This window comes from Pseudophryne corroboree, chromosome 6 (assembly GCF_028390025.1).
Source record: "Pseudophryne corroboree isolate aPseCor3 chromosome 6, aPseCor3.hap2, whole genome shotgun sequence".
NCBI lineage: Eukaryota > Metazoa > Chordata > Amphibia > Anura > Myobatrachidae > Pseudophryne > Pseudophryne corroboree.
The window spans coordinates 133,524,511-133,533,301 of record NC_086449.1 but is presented as its reverse complement, the minus strand read 5'-3'; the positions used below and the strand labels follow the sequence as shown (position 1 = coordinate 133,533,301).

General features: G+C 48.7%; 1 long non-coding RNA gene across 2 annotated transcripts; it reads right to left on the bottom strand.

Moving 5' to 3' along the window:
* Positions 1-2,555: 2,555 nt before the first annotated feature.
* On the bottom strand, positions 2,556-7,334 carry LOC134935044 (uncharacterized). 2 transcript variants are annotated; one of them, XR_010179862.1, is made up of 4 exons: positions 7,279-7,334; positions 4,546-4,614; positions 4,256-4,470; positions 2,556-3,336 (listed from the first exon to the last, which is right to left on the bottom strand). It is a non-coding gene; the product is annotated as an uncharacterized LOC134935044 (long non-coding RNA). The 2 variants fall into 2 exon arrangements; XR_010179863.1 differs by lacking the exon at positions 7,279-7,334 and adding an exon at positions 5,569-5,807.
* Between the last annotated feature and the right edge of the window lie 1,457 nt (positions 7,335-8,791).

The window sequence follows — 8,791 nt, the reverse complement described above, 5'->3', positions numbered from 1 at the left end:
GGATGACTCCTGTGATATTTCATCTTCCTCGCAAAGGACTGTTGGACAGTCAATTGCTTACTGGAAGTAGTACAAGTGGTCTTCCGACTTCCCCTCTGGGATGACGATCGACTCCCAGCAGCTACAACAGCAGCGCCAGCAGCAGTAGGCGTTACACTCAAGGATGCATCGGAGGAATCCCAGGCAGGAGAGGACTCGTCAGACTTGCCAGTGACATGGCCTGCAGGACTATTGGCTTTCCTGTGTAAGGAGGAAATTGACACTGAGGGAGTTGGTGGTGTGGTTTGCAGGAGCTTGGTTACAAGAGGAAGGGATTTAGTGGTCAGTGGACTCCTTCCGCTGTCACCCAAAGTTTTTGAACTTGTCACTGACTTCTGATGAATGCGGTCCAGGTGACGTATAAGGGAGGATGTTCCTAGGTGGTTAACGTCCTTAACCCTACTTATTACAGCTTGACAAAGGCAACACACGGCTTGACACCTGTTGTCCGCATTTGTGTTGAAATAATTCCACACCGAAGAGCTGATTTTTTTTGTATTTTGACCAGGCATGTCAATGGCCATATCTGTCCCACGGACAACAGGTGTCTCCCCGGGTGCCTGACTTAAACAAACCACCTCATCATCAGAATCCTCCTTGTCAATTTCCTCCCCAGCGCCAGCAACACCCATATCCTCATCCTGGTGTACTTCAACAGTGACATCTTCAATTTGACTATCAGGAACTGGACTGCGGGTGCTCCTTCCAGCACTTGCAGGGGGCGTGCAAATGGTGGAAGGCGCAAGCTCTTCCCGTCCAGTGTTGGGAAGGTCAGGCATCGCAACCGACACAATTGGACTCTCCTTGGGGATTTGTGATTTAGAAGAACGCACAGTTCTTTGCTGTGCTTTTGCCAGCTTAAGTCTTTTCATTTTTCTAGCGAGAGGATGAGTGCTTCCATCCTCATGTGAATCTGAACCACTAGCCATGAACATAGGCCAGGGCCTCAGCCATTCCTTGCCACTCCGTGTCGTAAATGACAACATATAACATTGTTGACCGAAAGTTGGTCGTAAATGGTCAACATATACATATATATACATATACCTGCAGGTTACACGGCCATCCCAGTAAAGTTCTCAGAAGAGCGGAAGTCCCATCACTGCTTGTATGCGAAGGAGCACAAAGTTAGAGGGGATCTGGATAAAATCCATCCACAGAATCGTACACTATTTGTAATAAACATTCTAACATACTTAACAGAGAAAGGGTTATCTAGAATTTTTGGTCGCTATGGCCACGGGCAATCTGTGGAATTGTTTGACAAACCAGGTCCATCCGTAAAAGATCAAAAAGTGTGGTCGAAATACTTTCATCTGAAAGCACCAAAGGGATTTAAAGTGGCCTACATAGGGGTATATTTACCATGGTCCCGATTTTGACCGAGATGATGTTTTTTCTTCAAAGTGTCATCTCGGGAATTTACTAAACTCAAATCACGGCAGTGAAGAGTGCATTCGTATTTTTATTACGGCTGTGTAGTAAAAGTACGAATGAATACACCATCAGTCAAACGCGGCTGATTAGATAGAGAACTCGGTCATTTACTAAGCATTCGTATTTGTATTTTCTACCGTGAAAATGGATTTGCGGTCGTAATATTTTACTATTCGTACAAAAAGCCTAAAAAAAAGTAGACCTGCTTTTGAGAAGTGTGTTTACATGTGTTGTCAATTCTACATTAGTCACACCTGTCGTTTTTGACCTTTAAAAGGGGCCCCAACACATTTCTCAACACTCTCAATCTGAAATGGCTGCTACTGTGTGTAGTACTGCTGTCTTGTTTGCTGTGGGATACCTGACACTGCTCCATGAGGCTACAATAAACCCAGGCCAGGAAAATCAACAGGGTCAGCAGGTTGTACATGTTCCGCGTAGGCTGGGCATGGCTTTATTTTTTAGTAGCCGTTTAAACTAAAACAAAATTGCTGATGACCATGTTATACAGATGCTCAGACTAAATGTTATAACTTATTTCACTCTGTATGATCTGGTCAAACTGACCCTAGACCCTGAGACAGCACGCTCTCGCCCTGTCTCAGGCCTGCACAAACTCCTTCCTGTGTTGCACTTTATGGCTACTGGCAGCTTCCAGCCTGTGAGTTTCAAAGTAATTAGTATTTCACAGGCCACCTTCTAGAAATATGTAATTCAGGTGATTGAAAACATACATACACGTCTACGTCTAAGTGTTGCTACTGTAATGTAATTTTACTCAATTTGGACTTGCTTACAGGTCATGACACTCACCTTTATTTTTTGATGGGCCACTCAGGTTTTGGATGTCTTGGCTGGCTACATAGATGCGTCTCTCAGCTTCCCTACCCAGGAGTCGCAGTGGCCTGCAGTTAGGGTAGCTTTATGTGATCTTGCGGCCATGGCCAATGTGCTGGGTGTCATAGATTAGACATACGGTGAGCTGAGGACACCTAGGGGCAGGCAATATATTTAAACCAATACTCATCTGGCCCTAGACACTAATGTGGTGTTTTTTTGCTAATTAAGCAATACACATATTTGGTGTTAACAATTTATTTTTAACAACATACCAATTTAGGCGTAACAGAGAATTTAAATAATTAAATGGCCACCATATTCTGGCCAGTCAATATTATTTTTTTCGTTTTTGGGTGCTGGGTGCAGAGGATTGTGGTGGCTCGTGGGTGCGGCTTCGACTTGAACGTCGAACTGGGGATTGAACTGGGGTTTGGCTTGGGGTTGTTGTCCCTGAGCTCGAGGTCACATGGTGTGGGCCCAACACACTTAGATTTTGGCTTAGAATGTTCAAACTTGCCGTTAGCTGTGTATAAGCGGCAGTGTTCTTTCCAATAATTCGAGACAGATTGTCATTGATTAATTGGTTATGCTGGATCATCTGGATTAGTGTTTGCTGCTGCCGCTGTTGATCATCCAAGATGCGCTGAAGGTTAGCCTGCATTTTGGTGTTATCTGCCCTCATCTGCTCCATAGTGTTCGCAATTCGGCCCACCTGCACTATGAGTCTGCCTGAGTTGCGGCTCACTCTTGGCAAATGATGGGGCAGACTTGACAGGTATTGTGTTTGGGTGGTGAGGCACGCGTAGTGTTGTGCCTGTTGTGAGAACCAACCTGACCAAAACTCTTGGTCCATTTGTGTTGGGCCTGGTGTTGTGCTCATTTGGGGGCTTTGGGATGTTTGAGGTGGTTGGGGTATGTCCTGAGGCATGTTTGCCTGTGTTGGATCGATGGGCTGCAGGTGGAGTGTAAAGGTCTCCTGGGCACGGTCCTGCTGGACATCGTCGCTCATGATGGCATAGTCTGTATGGGGTTGAACACAGGCAATATTTAGTACATATGTCGCATTGCTCTTACGATAGTTTTTCATCAACATGCATTACTTCATAATATTAATGTAATAGCTAAATAGATTATTGAAGAAACTTAACTATGTTGGTCACCTTTTAGTTAAATGATGTGGCTCCAAACGTATACTAATCAGTTGTTTAAAGTTTTTGGAATTTGTAGGATTCAGAGTCATAATTACTGTTTACACTCCATGTACTCTAACAAAATCAAAGTACTACATTTTCTTTTGGATTATGAAGCTTCCTTTGGGCCAACACACAAAAAAAATGTGTTGAACAATACAATCATACATTGGTCAAGGCAGTCAGTGGTCTGGCGAAAACGTTTGCTAATATAGTGGTATAAAATGTACACATTAACAATGTTATTTACTTTTTTAAGGTGCCCTATGTTTAGAAGTGGAATTTTTGCCCATGTCAATGTTTTTTTTTAATTTTTAATTTTTCTGTGTTTTTTTTATTTTATTTAGGTAGCAAAAAAACATTTGCGTAAATGTGTTGATATGGGCATCCTCAAATTTGACAATTAACATCCTAAAATTACGTTAACAGCATCTGCTTGCAGTTGTTTATTATTGCAAGTATGAGTGGTCATTTTGAGTTTTGATTTTACAGTACTAACAGTGGTGCAGATGTATAAACCTGGAGAAGGCATAAGGAAGTGAGAAACCAGTGATATGTGCAAGGTGGTAAAGGCACAAGGCAAGCAGCTCCAATATGTACCTTCACATTTTTTTTTAAATTTTGTACTGCTGCCTTTATCATCTTGCACATAACAGTGTTTTTACACTTCCTTATGCCTTCTCCTGGTTATTAAATCTACTCCACTGTTTTCTAAGTTTTTTACAAAAAAAAAAAAACAAGTTACTCACCAGACAACTGTGGGGATTGTGGATCCTCACTTTGGGGCTGGCCAAAAGAGCGAGTGGTGGCACGGCAGACACTGCAGAGATGCGCCTTTGGGGTGGTGATGCTGATGCAGGAGCAGGAGCTGGAGCATGAACACGGGGCCTCTTGGGTGGCCTTGTAGCCACAGTAACGCTGCCCTGTGATAGGCGCCTTAGTGGAGGCGGAACAGACAAAGAACCTGTGTGATAATATCTTCATTATCATTTTGTTTTTATATGTGTTTGCAGAATATGTGGTTACAGTTAAATCTTACCTGCATTCCCACCATCATCAGCTCTAGGCAGGGTTGGCTGTGGCCTGGCTGTGCTGCTTCTCTGGCGTACTGTAGAAAGAAGAAGAATGTTGATATGAACATACTCTTTGGTTGTTAAGTTTATGCGAAATTCTTTTTGGGATAAAAACATATGTGGTAGCCAGGGGCGTCAGAACGTTTTTAGGTTGGGGGGGGGCAAGATATAATCTGAGTTTGGCGCCCCTCGCTTCCCAGAACAGTGTGACAGTGGGTGACATGAAAGGCATAGGTGTCGGTGCATCATTAAGATTATTAGCATTACCAGCAGCATGGTAAACATGGGATCTGGTTTGGATCCCGGCATTTGAAATACCTACGTCGGAATCCCGACACTGCTCGGAATGCTGGCGTTGGCATCCTGAATAGGATCACAATCCCGACGCCGGATCCTAGATGTCTGTGTGATGTGCAACCGAAGAAGTAAGCCGTGGAGGGTGGAAGTGGGGGGAGTTAGGTTTAGGCTGCGGGAAGTGGGTGTTAGGGTTAGGCTGCGGGGAGGGGGGGAGGTTAGGTTTAGGCCATGGGAAGGGGGGATTAGGGTTATGCACCCCCGGGGAGGATTAGTCTGCGGGGTGGGGAGGGTTAGGCTCTAAGGGGGAGGGTTAGGCGGAGGGAAGGTTAGGCACTAAGGGGGGAGGGTTAGGCACTAAAGAGGGGCGGGGGGTTAGGGTTCGACTGCGGTGAGGGAGGGTTAGGCTGCGGGGATTGGAGGGTTAGGGTGAGGCTGCAGGTAGGGAGGGTTAGGGGGGTAGAGGGGGAGGGTTAGGACACACAACTCCCAGGTGTCGGATTCTGTGCATGGGGATGCAGCGTTAGGTGTTCTGACAGTGTGCAGGCTGTTGAATAATATATACTGTACCCTGGCTGGTCTCTGTGTCAGCTTGACAGTTCAGCCCCACATACAGTACATAAGTTAATATCTCATAGTGCTTGGTAAGCACTGGCTGCTTTCTGGTATATTGCCAAACTTGCAAAAGCAGGTACCTTGCAGTGGGTGTCCTCTCCTCAATTTTCTGCACTGGGGACGTCATGAGATCAGATGTCACAGTCAGACCTCAGCCAGAAGCAGCAGTGTGTCAGCACCAGCGGAGGAGGTCAGAGGAGAGAGGAGGGGATGGAAGGAAACAGAAGCCCCCGGACCGCCTCCTTCCTCTTTGTCATGTCCTGCAGCCGGATGCGTACTTGGAGTACTATAATTGGTCAGTTTGACTCATTATTAGTACTGCTCATACTACTGCTGTGGGCCCTTGTGTTGCTTTGGGCACCGGTGCAGTAGTTCCGCCGCTGCGCGGCAGGTATCCAAACGCAGCGCTCCAAGTGCCGGCGTGAGCAGGGGCAGAGGCGCTGGTATACAGGAGCACCATCAGCGGGAGGAAGATGCCAGGCAGAGAGAGAGAAGGGGAGGCAGATGTTGGGCAGAGAAAGGGGGGACAGATGCTGCGGAGAGGGGGGCAGATATGATGGGCAGGGAGAGGGGGGGACAGATGCTGTGGAGAGGACAGATGATGGGCAGAGAGAGGACGAACAGATGCTGGGCAGAGAGAGGGGGGACAGATACTGCGGAGAGGGGGGCAGAAAGAGGGGGAGCAGATGCTGGGCAGAGAGAGGGGGGACAGATACTGCGGAGAGGGGGGCAGATGATGGGCAGAGAGAAGGGGAGCAGATGCTGGGCAGAGAGAAGGGGGGAGAAATGCTGCGGAGAGGGGGACAGATGCTGGGCAGATAGAGGGGGAACAGATGCTGCAGAGAGGACAGATGATGGGCAGAGAGAGGGGGGACAAATGCTGCGGAGAGGGTGGCAGATGCTGGGCAGATAGAGGGGGGACAGATGCTGTGGAGAGGGGGGGGCAGATGATGGGCAGAAAGAGGAGAGCAAATGCTGGGCAGAGAGAAGGGGTGACAAATGTTGCGGAGAGGGGGAGCAGATGCTGGGCAGAGAGAAGGGGGGACAAATGCTGCGGAGAGGGGGACAGATGATGGACAGAGGGGGGGGACAGATGCTGCGGAGAGGAGGACAGATGATGGGCAGAAAGAGGGGTGGACAGATGCTGCGGAGAGGGGGGCAGATGATGGGCAGAGAGAGTGGGGACAGACGCTGTGGAGAGGGGGGCAGATGCTGGGCAGAGAGAGGGGGGACAGATGCTGCGGAGAGGGGGGACAGATGCTGCGGAGAGGGGGGCAGAAAGAGGGGGAGCAGATGCTGGGCAGAGAGAAGGGGGGACAGATGCTGTGGAGAGGACAGATGATGGGTAGAGAGAGGGGGGACAGATGCTGCGGAGAGGGGGCAGATGCTGGGCAGAGAGAGGGGAGGCAGATGCTGCGGAGAGGGGGGCAGTTGATGGGCAGAAAGAGGGGGAGCAGATGCTGGGCAGAGAGAAGGGGGGACAGATGCTGCAGAGAGGGGGGCAGATGATGGTCAGAAAGAGGGGGAGTAGATGCTGGGCAGAGAGAAGGGGGGACAGATGCTGCGGAGAGGGGGACAGATGATGGGCAGAGAGAGGGGGGGACAGATGCTGCGGAGAGGGGTGGCAGATGCTGGGCAGAGAGACAGGAGGGGAGGCAGATGCTTGACAGAGAGAAAACCATGTAGCAGTCAGAGAGAGAGAGAGAGAGAGACAGCAGCTGCATAGAGAGGGTGGCAGAGACAGGCAGGAGCTATGGAGACAGAGGAGTCAGGTTGAATACATTACTCACATTTAGACAAGGGCCATGCTGTGTGACATCCTCCGTGTTCCAGGGGTCAGAGGAGCATGTGACAGCTCCTCCAATCAGGTGCTCTTCTAATCAGCATGTGACAGCTCCTCCAATCAGGGGCTCTTCTAATCAGCATGTGCCGAGCTCCTCCAATCACTGCTCGGCACATGTTCTTCTGACCTTATTGCTGATACCAGGTAGGGGAGGAGACGAGGCACCGCAGTGAGTTGCAGGGACTTCCCCTGCTGCTGCTCTCAGTGAGTACAAGCTAACCCCTCCTCCCATCCCTGTGCTGCCAGCGCTGCTGCCTGTCATGCAGTGTGACAGGCACAGCGGCAATCGGCAGCTGCAGAGTAGCAAAGCAGGGAGCCCGGAGAGCGCCTCCCTGCTTTGCAGAGGCGCCTCTCTCATGTTTGGGGGGAGCGAGCTGCCCCCTTGCCCCCCCTATTCCGACGCCCCTGGTGGTAGCTGCTGTGACTTAAACTAAGCGATGCTTAGCCTTGAATGCATGACTACATTGGGTGTGTATACTTTCAATGCAAAACAAAATAACCATACAATACATACACAAATGCAAATAATGGCCAATATTATACTACTTAAAACTAGAGATGTGCACCGGAAATTTTTCGGGTTTTGTGTTTTGGTTTTGGGTTCGGTTCCGTGGCCGTGTTTTGGGTTCGAACGCGTTTTGGCAAAACCTCACCGAATTTTTTTTGTCGGATTCGGGTGTGTTTTGGATTCGGGTGTTTTTTTTCAAAAAACCCTAAAAAACAGCTTAAATCATAGAATTTGGGGGTCATTTTGATCCCAAAGTATTATTAACCTCAATAACCATAATTTCCACTCATTTTCAGTCTATTCTGAACACCTCACACCTCACAATATTATTTTTAGTCCTAAAATTTGCACCGAGGTCGCTGGATGACTAAGCTCAGCGACCCAAGTGGCCGACACAAACACCTGGCCCATCTAGGAGTGGCACTGCAGTGTCACGCAGGATGGCCCTTCCAAAAAACACTCCCCAAACAGCACATGACGCAAAGAAAAAAAGAGGCGCAATGAGGTAGCTGTGTGACTAAGCTCAGCGACCCAAGTGGCCGACACAAACACCTGGCCCATCTAGGAGTGGCACTGCAGTGTCACGCAGGATGGCCCTTCCAAAAAACACTCCCCAAACAGCACATGACGCAAAGAAAAAAAGAGGCGCAATGAGGTAGCTGTGTGAGTAAGCTAAGCGACCCTAGTGGCCGACACAAACACCTGGCCCATCTAGGAGTGGCACTGCAGTGTCAGGCCGGATGGCCCTTCCAAAAAATACTCCCCAAACAGCACATGACGCAAAGAAGAAAAAAAAGAGGCGCAATGAGGTAGCTGTGTGACTAAGATAAGCGACCCTAGTGGCCGACACAAACACCTGGCCCATCTAGGAGTGGCACTGCAGTGTCACGCAGGATGGCCCTTCCAAAAAACACTCCCCAAACAGCACATGACGCAAAGAAAAATGAAAGAA